This window comes from Triticum dicoccoides, chromosome 6B (genome assembly GCF_002162155.2).
Source record: "Triticum dicoccoides isolate Atlit2015 ecotype Zavitan chromosome 6B, WEW_v2.0, whole genome shotgun sequence".
Taxonomy (NCBI): domain Eukaryota; kingdom Viridiplantae; phylum Streptophyta; class Magnoliopsida; order Poales; family Poaceae; genus Triticum; species Triticum dicoccoides.
The window spans coordinates 346312260-346331188 of NC_041391.1; positions in this window are offsets into that span (position 1 = coordinate 346312260).

The window sequence follows — 18929 nt, forward strand, 5'->3', positions numbered from 1 at the left end:
CAACTCGAAACTAGAACAAGATATGACTCTATATGAATGCCTCCGGCGGTGTACCGGGATGGTGCCATGAATCAAGAGTGACATGTATGAAAAATAATGCATGGTGGCTTTGCCACAAATACGATGTCAACTACATGATCATGCAATGGCAATATGACAAAAGTAAAGTATGTCATGATGATGGTAAACGGAACGGTGGAAAGTTGCATGGCAATATATCTCGGAATGGCTATGGAAATGCCATAATAGGTAGGTATGGTGGCTGTTTTGAGGAAGATATTGTAACATCCCAAAATTCTAAATTTTGGAATGTTATATTAAATAGATAGATTTGATTGTTTGTTTGATTGTTGTGTGATTGATTGACTGAAAGTGAGTGAATTCGAAACTGTTTGAAAGTTAAGTGAGAGGGAATAAAAGGACTTTCCCAAACTTTAATTTTGCATTTTGATCTCCATGAATTCAAATTCTTTTCACCACAAAACCCTGGAGAGAAGATGACATGACTTCTTTCATTTATTTAAATGACAAGGGGTGTTGAAAATATTTGAACTTCATTTGGAAAATATTTCCAACCCAAGAACTTTGTGCAACTCAATGATTTTCACGAGCGAAGATAAAATGACTTCTTCAAAACATATGAAATATGAGTTGGGAGTTTCAAAGAATTAAATTCAAAGTTCTTTTGAATTTATTTTCAATTTGGAGTTATTTGAGTTTTATTCAAATTACTTTTCTCCAAAAATAAAATATATGGAAAATAGGGTAACATGATTCCCTACATCAGAAAATTGGAGAGAAATAAATTCGAATTAATTTTGGTATTTTTAAAATGATTTTTACTGGATTTTACTTGAGCAGAAGCACTCTTTGTTTTATTCGAATTTGTGTGTATTTTATTTAACTACGGAAAAATGTTGATCTTGTACGAAATCATTTTCTGAAAATTGTGATATATAATATGCCTATATAAAATTTTCCTTCTGTTTCTATTTAAAAAACAGAACTGTACATGCGGCCCATATTTATTTACTGCCCACACGTGTAGCATAGTGGCAGCGGGCGCCTCATTTTTTTTCTCTCTCCTAAATGGGCCAGGCCCAGCGAGCCTTCTTATTTTTTTTACTTAGGCCAATTTTTGTTAAAAGAAAAAGAAAAGTGCAGCCCGTGTACGCGTGCGGCGGCCGAAGGCTTCAAGCCAATGCGGTTCTCCTCTATTTCGTTTAGTTACGTCTACGTTTAGTCACACATTGCCTAGCCTTTGACCTCTAAACCTCTTTTTCACCTATAAATATAGACCCATAGAGCCTCCAAAAATCATACGATTCGGGTTAAATCAATATATTTTGGTTTGACTAAATTCATTTAAGAAAAATATTTTTCTTCTCTCCGGCGCGACTTTTGGAAATTGTCTTCTCTCTCCGAAGTTGTCTTTTCTCTGCCTTATAAAGGTATCTTTCTTTGTTTTTTATACTTCCGTACTTTATTATTTTCTAGACTAGTACGATAAAATAATTAGATTACCAATTAGTCTACGTATTTATACATTAGACCTTAGCCGTAGCTATTTTTTTTCCATAAAACAGCTTGGCCCTGATCTTTCAAATAGCCATAACGTTTTACTCGTTTATCCAAGTTAGATGAAACCAACGCCCAGTTCTTCGTTACGATCTTCTCTATCCAGTAATACGACTCAAACATGTTTTTGAAAGTTTAAAATTTGATTTAGATCAGATTTGAATTTGAACTTCGTTTGATTCATAACTTAAGTTCCGTAGCTCCGTTTGAACTGATTCTTTTTGCGACTCGAAGCTCTTGACCTAAACTTTCTGATAAGGCCAAATTCACACAATTTTGGTACTGTTAGAAATTGTTTTATGTTGCAAGAGTTATTTGCTTGGTTTTGATGTTTTTTGAATCGCCTTCTTCGTTCTTTCTGGTCTTTTGAGTGATTGCTTATGTGTGGTTACTATTGATTGCTTATGATAGAGTAGACCTATCAAGAGTTTTGAGTGCGAATCATCTTCATTAACAGTACAGGCAAGTTCACACTTTGATCATATCCCTTTCATACCCAGTTTTTATGCATTAGTTTCACCCTCAAACATTGCATGAGTAGGTTTGATAACATGTGGGTATTGGGAAGTAGTTGATGAGGTAGGAACCTATTGTCCTGCATTCAAACCTTGGGAGTTACTTCTACGTTATGGTTATATTGCCATGCTATGCTCGTAGACGTGGATTGGGTTTGAGTGTATTCCATGACAGATGTGAGATTGTTCTTAATGGTTCAACTTAAGGTGGCAACTTTAATACACATCTGGGTGGATTGGTTGGGGCACCCTGGGGATATTCCAGTGGACTTGCCCGGACACCTAGGGATATACCAGTGTTGTCCTAGGAGATCCCGAGGATATACCGTGTGATCATCCTATGGTTCGCCACCCAGGCTCAAAGGGAACTGAGATATTTTCATGCTAGAAACTTCCGTGTGCAGCCACAAGCTATTATGGGCTCTAGCACAGTTGAGTAAGTTACGTGAAGCTCTTGAAGAGGTAGATCAGCAGGTAGTGGGTTTGTAGGTTTGGTATGGTCTGCTCGGAGTAAAGAGTTAATGTTTCTGAAAGACTCTGTCTCGGTCATCCGTTTCTCAAACACCATGCAGTGCGAGAAATCCACGGAGGCGATCGAGTCTTGTGGGGAAAAGTGCGCAAACCTCTGCAGAGTGTACAATCCAATCATGGTTAGCCGTGTCCCCGTTTACGAACAAATCTTGAGTATCTAGTACTTGGAGTATCTTAAGTATCTCGTCATATTACTTAAATTAATTTGTTGGGTTAATGATTTCTTTTAATTGGGGTTGAGAGGGGGTTTACCTTCTCAATATTTTATCAACCAACTTTGTAGTTAAATAAAATATATTCCTGTGTAGTAGGGAAAAATTGGCTTTTCGCAAAAACTAAAACCATAGAGCTTTCCACCAGCCAAATATGCATGTAGTGATAGTTATTATTCATCATTATCCTATGGTGTGAATTTTCCAGTACATTCAATGTACTGACCCTCTGTGGCTGCAACGTCTCATGTTGCAGGACTTCTTACGACGAGTAAGTGATACGTTAGGGTTACGATTCCTACACTCAACTTTGCCGTTGGTGTTGATGGGAATCCACAACCTTGTTACTTCCGCTATTTGGATTGAGGTAATAGTATTTACGTTACTCTATACATGTGATTTACCTCTATTATAAATCCTCGAGTACTGTGTGTGTCAGCATACCGATCCAGGGATGACACTTAAGCACAAAGACTTGATCCATTCAGGTCGGGTCGCTACATATATAAGGAGGTTTATGTGTGATAGAGCGTATCTTATCACGGGGTTTGGATGCACCGGCAAGGTTTGCGCCAACTCTCAAGGTGAGAAAGGGCAATGCACGGTACCGAAGAGGCTAGCAATGGCGGAAAGGTAAAAGTGCGTATAATCCATGGACTTGACATTAGTCAAAAGAACTCATATACTTATTGCAAAAATTTAGAAGTCATCAAAAATCAAGTACTACACGCATGCTCCTAGGGGGATAGATTGGTAGGAAAAGACCATCGCTCGTCCCCGACCGCCACTCATAAGGATGCACAAGCCAGGTACACTTCATGTTTCAAATTTGTTACACAACTTTAACCATACGTGCATGCTACGGGACTTGCTAACTTCAACACAAGCATTTTTTAAATTCATAATCACCCAACTAGCATGACTTTAATATCACTACCTCCATATCTCAAAACAATTATCAAGTATCAAATTGATCATAGCATCCAATTCACTTCCTATGATAGTTTTTATTATACCCAACTTGGATGCCTACCATTCTAGGACCAATTTAATAACCATAGAAAATACCATGCTGTTCTAAAAGACTCTCAAAAATATATAAGTGAAGCATGAGAGACTAGTAATTTCTTCAAAAATAAGACACCACCGTGCTCTAAAAGATATAAGTGAAGCACTAGAGCAAAAACTATCAAGCTCAAAAGATATAAGTGAAGCACATAGAGTATTCTAGCAAATTCTAATCAAATAGGCTTCTCCCAAAAGGTGTGTACAGCAAGGATGCTTGTGGTAAACTAAAAATCAAAGACTAATATAATACACGACGCTCCAAGCAAAACACATATCATGTGGCGAATAAAAATATAGCTCCAAGTAAAATTACCAATGAACGAAGACGAAAGAGGGGATGCCTTCCCGGGGCATCCCCAAACTTAGGCTTTTGGCTATCATTGAATATCTTGGGGTGCCTTGGGCATCCTCAAGCTTAGGCTCTTGCCACCCTTTATTCTATAGTCCATAAAAGCTTTACCCAAAACTTGAAAACTTCACAACACAAAACTCAACAGGAAATCTTATAAGCTCCGTTAGTGAAAGAAAACAAAACCACCACATAAGGTACTGTAATGAACTCATTATTTATTTATTTTGGTGTTAAACCTACTGTATTCCAACTTCCCTATGGTTTATAAACTATTTTACTAGCCATAGATGCATCAAAATAAGCAAACAACACAAAAAAACAGAATCTGTCAAAAACAAAACAGTCTGTAGCAATCTGTAACTAACGCAAACTTCTGGAACTCTAAACATCCTACCAAAATAGGAAGTCCTGGACAATTTGTTTATTGATCAGCAGCATAAAGAATCAACGCAAAAACATGTTTCTGTTATTTAACAAAATTATATTCGTGCGCGCATAGTTTCTGTTTTTCAGCAGAATCAAATCAACTATCATCATAGGTTATCCTATAGGTTCTACTTGGCACAAACACTAATTAAAAGATAAAAACACATCTAAACAGAAGGTAGATTCAAGATTTATTACTAAATAGGAGCAAAAACAAAAAAAACAAAGAAAATTGGGTTGCCTCCCAACTAGCGCTATCGTTTAACGCCCCTAGCTAGGCATAAAAGCGAAGATAGATCTAACGGGTGCCATCTTTGGCACTAAATTCATAAGTAGCCCGCATGATAGATTCATAAGGTAATTTGACTTTCTTTCTTGGAAAGTGCTCCACGCATTTCTTTAATGGAAATTGGATTCTAATATTCCCTTCCTTCATATCAATAATCGCGCCAATCGTTCTAAGGCTTTTTAATGGTGGAATCCGCAAGGCTTTTTAATGGCTTTTGGTCTACCAAGAATAATAGGGCAAGAAAGATTGCAATCTATATCAAGAACGATAAAATCTATGGGCACAAAATTTCTATGTGCAACAATGAGAACATCATTGATCCTTCCCATTGGCTTTTTAATGGTGGAATCCACAAGGTGCAAATTTAAAGAGCAATCATCAAGATCATGAAACCTAGAATATCACATAAAGTTTTCAGAATCATGGAAACACTAGCACCCAAATCACACAAAGCAAAACACTCATGATCTTTAATTCTAATCTTTATAGTAGGTTCTGTCACATGCCTAGCTTCTGGTAATGCTCTAGGCTAGCTTCATGTGTGCATCATGTCTATATTTTTGAAACTTGAATTGAGGAATATTGGAAGCCTCAAAACCCTAAATAAAAGAGGGGCAGAAACCCTAGAAATCTCATTCATTGCTCCAAAATTCCTTTTTAAATGTTTGATAATTTTTGGTAAGGGTTCTGGTCCCAACCAAAATATTGAACATTTTTAAGGATTTATTTTTGGGGACTTTGGATTTAATTCATTAGCTATGTGAATTTGAATTATATTCATATAATTAGAATATAATTTCAAATACCCCCTGAAATATTTTATAAGCTTCTGGAAAAGTCCATCTAGCAATATAAAATATTCAGAGGAGCTTTGGTATTGTTTGAATTATTTTTAAATTCAAAACAGTGGCAAAAGAATTAAATAAAAACAAAACAGAACAGAAAAATATAAAACAGAATTTACCTGGACCTTACCTGGCAGCCACCCACAGCCCAACACTGTGCAGCCCACCTGCGCAGGCCCAGCCCACCTCCTTTCCCCCTTGTCCTCTTCCTCCTCTGCCAGGAGGACGAACAGAGGCGAGGCGTGGCGCGCGCCGACGCTGCCTCGGCCACCTCCTGCTTCCTCTCGTCGCCCTGGACTCCGTCCGCAATGCCACGCAGCCCCTGGCCCTTCTCACTCCCTCTGGACCGCTCCCCCTCCCCTGGCTCTCTCTTTCCCTCTCTTCCTGTGATCCCCGAGCGCACCGCAGCACGCCGCCGAGCACCACCGCGGCCACCGCCTTCCCCACGCCTCTCCGACGCGCCCCCGAGCTCCGCCGTGACGTTCCCGTCCCTACCACGGAGCCACAAGACGCCGGACGCCCTGGAGCGCCGTCACCAACGCCATCTTCTTCCTCTGCACCGACGGCCGTCGTCGCTTGATTCGCCGGCCACAGAGCGTCCCCGGCCTCGCCCCCGCGCTCGTTGGACTCGCGGTGAGCCACTGAACCGTTCCCCTCTTCTTCCCATGCCGTTGGGCCGCTCTAGCCATTGCTTCCGCCGGAGCCGAGACGCTCCGCCGCACGGACTCGTCGCCGGCGAAATCCCGGTGACCATTTGGTCACGGGCGTGCACCGTTGCGCTAGCCGTGACCCGTAGAGCCCCTCCAGCGCCTCAGCTCCCTCGTTTGTGAGCTGCAGCGCCAGTCCCGCGAACCCCCGAGCTCCGGCCGCCGCCTCGGGCTTCATTCCGGCGAACCCCGGCCACCCCCCGCACCTCCCGTTGGTCCCCCTAGATGCGCACGGGCACGGGCTACCTCCTGGTGCCCTTGGTGCGTCGATCCTTCGCCTCTGGCATAACTCCGGCGAGCCACCGCCGCTTTGGGTCGTCGCCGTCGTCCAACCACCGGCAAGTCCGACGTGGCGGGTCATTAGGGCCTAACCACCCCACTAACCCAGGCCTAGGGCCACTGACAGGTGGGCCCTACCCTTTAATTAACCCGGCTAACCATTTAGTTAAGTCAATTAAACTGTGTTAAATCACTGTGCAGCTGACATGTGGGCCCCATAGGTCAGATTTGACCTGGACAACGCCGTTGACTTGCTGACGTCACTGTGAAGTCATGCTGACGCAATAAATTCATTTCTGGATTTATTATTATTCAGAAATTCCAGAAAATGCCCAAAACTTCAATAATTCATAGAAATTCAACCGTAACTCCAAATTAAATAATTTATATATGAAAAATTATCAGAAAAATTCAAGGAATCCATCTGCACCATTTTCATGCATGTTAGAACAACTTATAGCTGCTGTTTAGCACAAATCAATTAAAGGGCATTTAAATAATCACATATGGAGTTTGAATTTGAATCTTGTATTCAAAGCAACTTCATTTAATCTGTTGCTAGTTGCATTGGCTCAAAACACATTCATTTTGCCATGTCATGATCATGCATCATATTGTGCATTGCATTGATTGTGTTCCCCTCTGTGTTGCCGGTATTTGTCCCCTCTCGATAGACGTGATACCGATGATGTGATCGTTGACACTGATGAAGACTCAATGTTATCTTCAGAAGTGCCAGGCAAGCAAAACCCCCTTGTTCATTCCGATAAAATCCCACTCTCTCGCTCCTGCTCTCTTTTACTGCATTAGGACAACATCGATTCATCTGTTACTTGCTGCGGTAGCTGAACCCCTTTATCCTTTGCATGACCTGTCATTCCACAGTAAATAGATGAAACCCACTAGCATGAGTAGGAGTTGTTTGAGCCCTGTTGTGCCTACTCGTTCATGTTTGTTTGTCATGCCTGCTACTGCTTAGAGTTGAGTCAAGTCTGATTCATCGGGGATGAATCAGAGGTGTGTGAACATGTCCTACTGTGTGTGAGCTAAGTGTGTGAACACGATTTGGTAAAGGTAGCGGTGAGAGGCCATGTAGGAGTACATGGTGGGTTGTCTCATTGCAGCCGTCCTCAGGAACTGAGTTCTGTGTTTGTGATCCATGATTCAGCTACTACCACGCATTGGGCCTGAAACCAATGGACCCTCTCGGCTTCTTAATCACCCTTGTCCTCTGTCCAGGAGTTGCAAGTAGTTTCTGGTGTTTGTAGTATGCTGGAGGCCGTGGGTAGCGCTGACCGTAGGGGTGGGCTGTGATGCGGTAGGCACGTGGCACGGTGTACCGGGCGCCCGATTGGTGTCTCGGGAACCCTGTTCACATCGTTTCGGGCTGTGAGCGAAACTCCGGCCGGATCTCCTCATGGATGGAACCCGAATAGGCGATAAACCTGGACTAGAGACTCGAGTGTTTAGGCAGGCCGTGGCCGACACCCACGTTGGGCTTCCGCTTGAAGGTTGCCGAGTACATGTCGTGTAAACGGCGGTAAGTGGTGAGAGCGTGTGTGAAGAAGTACACCCCTGCAGGGTTAACATCATCTATTCGAATAGCCGTGTCCGCGGAAAAGGACTTCTGGGTTGCTTATATCAGTTCATAGACAAGTGAAAGTGGATACTCTAAAATACGCAAGATAAGCGTGAGTGCTATGAATGGCGTTCTCGTAGGGAGACGGGAGCGGATCCATAGTGATGTATTGATATGGTGAATATGTAGACTCGTGTGCGCCACCTCAAAAGAGTTACTCGCAGTCGTAGTTCAGGATAGCCACCGAGTCAAAGCTGGCTTGCTGCAGTTAAACCCCACCATCCCCTTTGTTGGTAATGATGCATATGTAGATAGTTCTGATGTAAGTCTTGCTGGGTACATTTGTACTCACGTTTGCCTATTTTATGTTTTTGCAGAGAGACTTCGGTCTCACTAGTAGTTTCGCGTGGACTTCGACGTTTAGCTTGTTACCTCAGCTACGATCTTGTGCCTCGGCAGGATTTGGTAGATAGTCAGGCTTCTCAGCCTTTTTCATTTATAGATGTCTGTACTCAGACATGATAGCTTCCGCTTGTGCTTGATTTGTATGCTCTGAATGTTGGGTCATGAGACCCATGTTTGTAATATCTCGCTCCTCGGAGCCTATTGAATAGATTACTTGAGTCATAGAGTCATGTTGTGATGCCATGTTGTATTTGCACATATCGAGCATATTGTGTGTATGTTATTGAAATGCTTGGTATGTGTGGGATCTGACCTTCTAGTTGTTTATCTTTAGTAGCCTCTCTTACGGGGAAATGTCTCCTAGTGTTTCCACCGAGCCATGGTAGCTTGCTACTGCTCCGGAACACTTAGGCTGGCCGGCATGTGTCCTTCTTCGTTCCTGTGTCTGTCCCTTCGGGGAAATGTCACGCGGTGAATACCGGAGTCCTGTTAGCCCGCTACAGCCCGGTTCACCGGAGTCCTGCTAGCCCAGTGCTACAGCCTGGATTCACTCGCTGATGACCGACACGTTCGATGCTGGGTCATGGATGCCTATCCCTGTAAGTCTGTGCCGCTTTGGGTTTACGACTAGCCATGTCAGCCCGGGCTCCTTATCATATGGATGCTAGCGACACTGTCATATACGTGTGCCAAAAGGCGCAAACGGTCCCGGGCAAAGGTAAGGCGACACCCGTGGGAATACCGTGCGTGAGGCCGCAAAGTGATATGAGGTGTTACATGCTAGATCGATGTGGCATTGAGTCGGGGTCCTGACAGCGTTGGTATCAGAGCTTGACTGCCTGTAGGATTACTAAGCCAAACTGGTCGAAGTTGAGTCTAGAAATTCTTTAGTTATATAAGGGAATTGATTGTGGGATGGAACGTAAGGCTCTTTTACTCCTTATACCTCATGCCCTTCTAATCTGAGTCATCTTATCTTTCCTGCGGGGATTAAGAACTAGGCTATCTCTTCTTTCTATTAGGATCACGTGTTGCTAATCAGTAGACTTATAAGATTGTTGGATTTAAGTCTCAGTTCAGTTCCTACTACTTCCGTATGTTAATTGTTGATCTCGGAACCTTGATATTGTGCTTCTGAGTGGTTATGCCACCATTTTTGTGATTGTCTCAAATCTTTTTGAGCAATTATAGCCGTTATGTTGTCCGAGTCATCCCAGGTTTCTAAATAGTCCGATGCATTTGCAAATCCCTTCCTTCTGTTTCCGATGTTCCCATGGGCCAGATTAACCACACTAATCGGTGTGTTGAGGTAATTATTGCCTCGACATATATGTTGGAATTATTATTATGACCCTAAGTGCTTAGGGGATCATCTAGTGGTCTAGCCATGATTTGTGTCCTAGTGTGAAGATTCTGGCCTTTATTCTCGGAAGCATCCCGTGATGCTACTTAGTAGTAGGTATTCTACTCCTGGGTTCTGAACCCGAGATTCACTCTACCTACTTCATGTTGATAGTAATTGCTAGTGCCTTTAGGATATTAGTAACCTTTGCGATAGTCCTTGAAGTCCGTGGTATCTTCTTCTTCCATATACCATGAACTACTTATGGCAGATGTTTATTGGATCAAAAAAAAATCACAATTAGAGTACTCTTGAGGAGTTCTCCATTCATAAATCGTGACTCTGCCAGTTCTACCTTTCTGCATGGGTTATCCGGAAGAAATATGTTGAACTTGGTTCGACATACTAATCTATGCAGCCACAGCTCAGAAAATTATATGTTCCTTTGAGTTGTTCTCTTTAGTTGCATTCTGACCTCGTCTATCAATTGATAGTCAAGAGTATGCATGTATTCGTTTATCAATGCCTATTACTCCTGTGGTCCGTCAAGCCATTCTGTCCTGAATGATTTGGAGAAACAAACTCCAGTACCTCGTCCATATCTAGGATTGGGTCAAAGTAGTTGTATTCCGCAGATCAAATGCCAATCCAGCTTTTGGTTCTGTTCTACCTTGGAGTATTACCTTATTCTATATCGAGATTGTTATAGGAATTGCACACCATCCTATGAACTCTTGGTACAGTGATACTTCCCACCATCATTAGTCATTCCTCGGCCCTCGTGTTGATGCAACCGGAATACCGACAAATGAATTGTGATGTGTGAAATCAATACTCCCAGCAACCTCGTTGCTTGGTAGTTAAAGGACAATAATTTCATTCTTAGCGTGTTGGCTTTTGAATCATCCTTCTAAGATTGATCGTGCTACCTTGTCCATCTTCCTGGTGCACATTTCGATTAATGAGTTAGGATTTTGTCAAGTCCTCGCTCATTTGATCATATCATCTTGCCCTGAAAAGCAAGATTGTTCTCGAGCTTAGTAACATATCGGTGGTTCGTGATTTTCTGATTATCTTCTCAGAAGTATTACCAGGTTGTCACCTGACCGCTATGTTGAGTTCGTGATCAAGTTGGTTTATTCCTATAAACCACCCTTTCTCCAAGAATCCGTGTTGGATGCCCTGAGCTAGTTGGATAAGCTAAACAACAACTTGGAGAGTTGGAAGATAAAAGCTTGTTCAACTTAGTTCATGTTAAGGGATATCTTTTTGTGTGTGTGTGTTGAAGAAAGATGATATCTTCATCGATTGGTCCTTGTGAACAATTGTTGGATCTATTATCTTACCCAAACCTTTGATTGAGTATGGGCTATCATCCAATCAAATCAGTACCAACGATGCTCGTAATGTTGTCTTATTCGTGGTTGATCCCTCGAGCATACACCATTACATCTTTGGTCTGACCAATGCTATCACTTGTTCACCTAACTATGGAATTCCCATTTAAAGGAAACCCAGATGAATTGTTGTTGTGCCCATTGACAACATCCTTGTCTTCTCCATAATTTTGCTGAACATTAAGCTAGTGTTGGAAACTTTTGAAAGCATTTGCTCATGCTAGCTCGTGAAGCATATGTTCGGATGTAAGAAGTGATTTCCTCTAGTTCGTGTGCATTTGATGCAAGTTGCCGCCGTGGACTCGAGAAAGTCAATGTTGCTTCCTCTGGAATCATCGCAAGTCAGTCATGCACTTGTGCGAAGAATTCTGTGGTTTGAAGACTTGCAACCTTCAGTCTATATGTATCCCTAGCACACCAAGCCACTGATTGATTTGTTCAAGGAGAAGAAGTTCCTTCTTAAGAGTATACCTTATGCAAGGATTTTGATATCCTCGTTGATGGTTCCCTTCCTGAACTCGGTAGTGTTTTATTATAAGACTACCACGTGGTCATGCTTGTCTGGGACAACGTGTTCACATGTTTGTAGCAGAACCAGCTCATGTTTTGGAGCTTACTATCGTAGTTCATTTCCCGAGAATCTCGCAACGTCATCTCGTCGATTTGTGTTGCAAACTTTCGTTTTCCTTCCTAGACTCGATGAGTCTGGAATATCCTGACACCAACCAGATCTGAATCTCAGGCAGATATGATGGTTGGAATATTTCCCAAGAATTATAATATTGGTCGCGCGATAACCGGTAAAGTGGATGTCGTGGCCAACACACCCAACCGGAAGACCTATTATTATAATATCTTGATTGAGGAAGTTAGCCACCTCCCCATAGGGATTTCGTAGGATTTACTCCCTAGTTGCCCCTATGGATTTTGAGATCCCGAAGTCCGACCTTTACTTGATGTTCTAGTTATCAAACCATATCTATGAATGGGATACACTAGCACGTCAAGGAGAACATTAGAAGCGGAGTGCTAAATATCTCTCGGTCGATCATCCAGATTTTATTTTCTTGGCCTCGCTAAGATGAAATCTGAGAAGTGTTATCTTCCTTTGCATCTGCATCATCCATCATCATTCATCATGGTAGTATGTTGTGCTGTCGGCACCCTTGACACGGATGTTGGTAAAACCTTGATGAATATGGAAATGCTCAAGTTCTTGAGAGCACGTACAAGCGCTACGTGTTATCATCGGCTCTAGCTGGGTTTGCTCTCAGTTCCCTTGGCAATGCTATGATCTTTTCAAACAGTGAATTCACTCTTTATTGTTGGGTTCTTCCCCAGTTACCAGAATCATTCCTAGCATTTGCATTTTGTTCCTAGCTTGCACCGCCAATGTGCCATTCTACCATGGGTCTCTTCCATTTCCGGTGATAAGCAAATTCATCCATTACGTTGTCTTCAACAAGGTAATCCACATCATCCAAGTCCGAGTATGCCATTCTACCGACCCCCTCCAAACGATCGCTCGAGAATTGCCTTATGCTGGTTTAAAGAGTTTCAATGATCTCTGAATCAAAAGTAATTCTTTTTGCCACTTAAGGGGATATCTCTACGAGTCACCTTCCCTAAGGTGTATCGTTATGGTATCATGGCAACTCAACTCCTCGCTACGTTGACAATCGTTTACCACCTTCTTAGGTATGAAATTGTTGTCTACCTAGTGAACCTTCATCATCCGTTTCTTCCACCCCTATTAATGTGTATCTCGTGTCTCAACCCGAAAGATGGTTCTATGTCTCATTCCGTAAGTTAATCTTGAGTTGTTCGATCTTCAAGAAGATCGACCCTTCTAGAGTCTCCTTCTTCCCTCCATGTCATGTTGGCAGGATTTCTCAGAACAAGACATCAAGACAATGATGGTGAATGAATCAACGTTCAACTGAAGTGCACCCTGGATCGTGAAGATTGTACTAGTTTGCGTTTCCCCTTCATCCTACCCTACGCTTGAATCTCGAGACGAGATTCTTGTTTAGTGGGGGTGAGTTGTCACATGCCTAGCTTCTGGTAATGCTCTAGGCTAGCTTCATGTGTGCATCATGTCTATATTTTTGAAACTTGAATTGAGGAATATTGGAAGCCTCAAAACCCTAAATAAAAGAGGGGCAGAAACCCTAGAAATCTCATTCATTGCTCCAAAATGCCTTTTTAAATGTTTGATAATTTTTGGTAAGGGTTCTGGTCCCAACCAAAATATTGAACATTTTTAAGGATTTATTTTTGGGGACTTTGGATTTAATTCATTAGCTATGTGAATTTGAATTATATTCATATAATTAGAATATAATTTCAAATACCCCCTGAAATATTTTATAAGCTTCTGGAAAAGTCCATCTAGCAATATAAAATATTCAAAGGAGCTTTGGCATTGTTTGAATTATTTTTAAATTCAAAACAGTGGCAAAAGAATTAAATAAAAACAAAACAGAACAGAAAAATATAAAACAGAATTTACCTGGACCTTACCTGGCAGCCACCCACAGCCCAACACTGTGCAGCCCACCTGCGCAGGCCCAGCCCACCTCCTTTCCCCCTTGTCCTCTTCCTCCTCTGCCAGGAGGACGAACAGAGGCGAGGCGTGGCGCGCGCCGACGCTGCCTCGGCCACCTCCTGCTTCCTCTCGTCGCCCTGGACTCCGTCCGCAATGCCACGCAGCCCCTGGCCCTTCTCACTCCCTCTGGACCGCTCCCCCTCCCCTGGCTCTCTCTTTCCCTCTCTTCATGTGATCCCCGAGCGCACCGCAGCACGCCGCCGAGCACCACCGCGGCCACCGCCTTCCCCACGCCTCTCCGACGCGCCCCCGAGCTCCGCCGTGACGTTCCCGTCCCTACCACGGAGCCACAAGACGCCGGACACCCTGGAGCACCGTCACCGACGCCATCTTCTTCCTCTGCACCGACGGCCGTCGTCGCTTGATTCGCCGGCCACAGAGCGTCCCCGGCCTCGCCCCCGCGCTCATTGGACTCGCGGTGAGCCACTGAACCGTTCCCCTCTTCTTCCCATGCCGTTGGGCCGCTCTAGCCATTGCTTCCGCCGGAGCCGAGACGCTCCGCCGCACGGACTTGTCGCCGGCGAAATCCCGGTGACCATTTGGTCACGGGCGTGCACCGTTGCGCTAGCCGTGACCCGTAGAGCCCCTCCAGCGCCTCAGCTCCCTCGTTTGTGAGCTGCAGCGCCAGTCCCGCGAACCCCCGAGCTCCGGCCGCCGCCTCGGGCTTCATTCCGGCGAACCCCGGCCACCCCCCGCACCTCCCGTTGGTCCCCCTAGATGCGCACGGGCACGGGCTACCTCCTGGTGCCCTTGGCGCGTCGATCCGTCGCCTCTGGCATAACTCCGGCGAGCCACCGCCGCTCTGGGTCGTCGCCGTCGTCCAACCACCGGCAAGTCCGACGTGGCGGGTCATTAGGGCCTAACCACCCCACTAACCCAGGCCTAGGGCCACTGACAGGTGGGCCCTACCCTTTAATTAACCCGGCTAACCATTTAGTTAAGTCAATTAAACTGTGTTAAATCACTGTGCAGCTGACATGTGGGCCCCATAGGTCAGATTTGACCTGGACAACGCCGTTGACTTGCTGACGTCACTGTGAAGTCATGCTGACGCAGTAAATTCATTTCTGGATTTATTATTATTCAGAAATTCCAGAAAATGCCCAAAACTTCAATAATTCATAGAAATTCAACCGTAACTCCAAATTAAATAATTTATATATGAAAAATTATCAGAAAAATTCAAGGAATCCATCTGTACCATTTTCATGCATGTTAGAACAACTTATAGCTGCTGTTTAGCACAAATCAATTAAAGGGCATTTAAATAATCACATATGGAGTTTGAATTTGAATCTTGTATTCAAAGCAACTTCATTTAATCTGTTGCTAGTTGCATTGGCTCAAAACACATTCATTTTGCCATGTCATGATCATGCATCATATTGTGCATTGCATTGATTGTGTTCCCCTCTGTGTTGCTGGTATTTGTCCCCTCTCGATAGACGTGATACCGATGATGTGATCGTTGACACTGATGAAGACTCAATGTTATCTTCAGAAGTGCCAGGCAAGCAAAACCCCCTTGTTCATTCCGATAAAATCCCACTCTCTCGCTCCTGCTCTCTTTTACTGCATTAGGACAACATCGATTCATCTGTTACTTGCTGCGGTAGCTGAACCCCTTTATCCTTTGCATGACCTGTCATTCCACAGTAAATAGATGAAACCCACTAGCATGAGTAGGAGTTGTTTGAGCCCTGTTGTGCCTACTCGTTCATATTTGTTTGTCATGCCTGCTACTGCTTAGAGTTGAGTCAGGTCTGATTCATCGGGGATGAATCAGAGGTGTGTGAACATGTCCTACTGTGTGTGAGCTAAGTGTGTGAACACGATTTGGTAAAGGTAGCGGTGAGAGGCCATGTAGGAGTACATGGTGGGTTGTCTCATTGCAGCCGTCCTCAGGAACTGAGTTCTGTGTTTGTGATCCATGATTCAGCTACTACCACGCATTGGGCCCGAAACCAATGGACCCTCTCGGCTTCTTAATCACCCTTGTCCTCTGTCCAGGAGTTGCAAGTAGTTTCTGGTGTTTGTAGTATGCTGGAGGCCGTGGGCAGCGCTGACCGTAGGGGTGGGCTGTGATGCGGTAGGCACGTGGCACGGTGTACCGGGCGCCCGATTGGTGTCTCGGGAACCCTGTTCACATCGTTTGGGGCTGTGAGCGAAACTCCGGCCGGATCTCCTCATGGATGGAACCCGAATAGGCGATAAACCTGGACTAGAGACTCGAGTGTTTAGGCAGGCCGTGGCCGACACCCATGTTGGGCTTCCGCTTGAAGGTTGCCGAGTACATGTCGTGTAAACGGCGGTAAGTGGTGAGAGCGTGTGTGAAGAAGTACACCCCTGCAGGGTTAACATCATCTATTCGAATAGCCGTGTCCGCGGAAAAGGACTTCTGGGTTGCTTATATCAGTTCATAGACAAGTGAAAGTGGATACTCTAAAATACGCAAGATAAGCGTGAGTGCTATGAATGGCGTTCTCGTAGGGAGACGGGAGCGGATCCATAGTGATGTATTGATATGGTGAATATGTGGACTCGTGTGCGCCACCTCAAAAGAGTTACTCGCAGTCGTAGTTCAGGATAGCCACCGAGTCAAAGCTGGCTTGCTGCAGTTAAACCCCACCATCCCCTTTGTTGATAATGATGCATATGTAGATAGTTCTGATGTAAGTCTTGCTGGGTACATTTGTACTCACGTTTGCCTATTTTATGTTTTTGCAGAGAGACTTCGGTCTCACTAGTAGTTTCGCGTGGACTTGGACGTTTAGCTTGTTACCTCAGCTACGATCTTGTGCCTCGGCAGGATTTGGTAGATAGTCAGGCTTCTCAGCCTTTTTCATTTATAGATGTCTGTACTCAGACATGATAGCTTCCGCTTGTGCTTGATTTGTATGCTCTGAATGTTGGGTCATGAGACCCATGTTTGTAATATCTCGCTCCTCGGAGCCTATTGAATAGATTACTTGAGTCATAGAGTCATGTTGTGATGCCATGTTGTATTTGCACATATCGAGCATATTGTGTGTATGTTATTGAAATGCTTGGTATGTGTGGGATCTGACCATCTAGTTGTTTATCTTTAGTAGCCTCTCTTACGGGGAAATGTCTCCTAGTGTTTCCACCGAGCCATGGTAGCTTGCTACTGCTCCGGAACACTTAGGCTGGCCGGCATGTGTCCTTCTTCGTTCCTGTGTCTGTCCCTTCGGGGAAATGTCACGCGGTGAATACCGGAGTCCTGTTAGCCCGCTACAGCCCGGTTCACCGGAGTCGTGCTAGCCCAGTGCTACAGCCTGGATTCACTCGCTGATGACCGACACGTTCGATGCTGGGTCATGGATGCCTGTCCCTGTAAGTCTGTGCCGCTTTGGGTTTACGACTAGCCATGTCAGCCCGGGCTCCTTATCATATGGATGCTAGCGACACTGTCATATACGTGTGCCAAAAGGCGCAAACGGTCCCGGGCAAAGGTAAGGCGACACCCGTGGGAATACCGTGCGTGAGGCCGCAAAGTGATATGAGGTGTTACATGCTAGATCGATGTGGCATTGAGTCGGGGTCCTGACAGGTTCCCACTCATCATTAAATTTTCTAGGTATAGAAACTTCCAAATTAAGTTTTTCATCATAAGATTGCATCAAGGCATCAACAATATGTTTGGTAAAAGCTTTATTTTGACTATAAGCATGAGGAGAATTAACAACGGATTGCAACAAGGAAATACAACCTTCTAAAGAACAGTTATCATAATCAAAATCCTTGAAATCCGAGATAGTGGGTTAAATACTATTTAAAGTTGTGACCTCTCCAATCCCACTTTTACCAAATTTAGCATCAAGATCTAAAAACTCCGAATTCTTGGGACGCCTTCTAGGTAAAGTTGACTCATCATCAGTCCCATAATTATGAAGACTCGTATTGCAAAATATAGATCTAATAGGAGATGCATCAATAACTTTAAGATCCTCATCATTATTTTCATGGAAACTAGAAGAACACGCTTTTATAAAGCTATCTTTCTTTGCACGCAATCTAGCGGTTCTTTCCTTGCACTCATCAATGGAAATTCTCATTGCTTTGAGAGACTCATTGATATCATGCTTGGCAGGACAAGATCTAAGTTTAAGAGAATCAACATCAAGTGAAAGTCTATCAATGTTCCTAGCCAAATCATCAACTTTGAGCAATTTTTCTTCAAGCAAGGCATTAAAATTCTTTTGAGAAATCATAAATTCTTTCACACTATTCTCAAATCAGAGGGCATATTATTAAAATTACCATAAGAATTATTTGTCACACCCTAGCTAGTCATGCATTAGAGTGTTGCATCATGTTTACTCTTCATCAGAAACTTGAAATGGGGATTTGTGAAACCCTCAGAATCATTATGAAAATGACCCAAATAAAAATTTCTCCAAAAGGGTCCAAGAAAATGCTCATGTTGATCTCTGAAAATATTGGACAGAGATAAAAATCAAACCAATATTTTTAGTGGCTCATGGACATTTATTTTGGGCATTTGGAATTAATGCATAAATATTTGCTTTGGAAATATATTTCTATATATATAAATATATGTCCAAATATTATGCCAATTATAAAGGAGCTCTGGAATAATATATCTAGCCCCTGCAAAAATTGGCATAAGTTAAATAAATGATTTAATATATTATTTAAATCAAAACAAATGTCAGAAATTAGAAAACAGAAAAAAATAAAAGGGAGAAGCTTACCTGGGCTCCTCCCTGTGCAGCCCAGCCAGCTGGCCGGCCCAGCCGGCAGCCGGCCCAGCC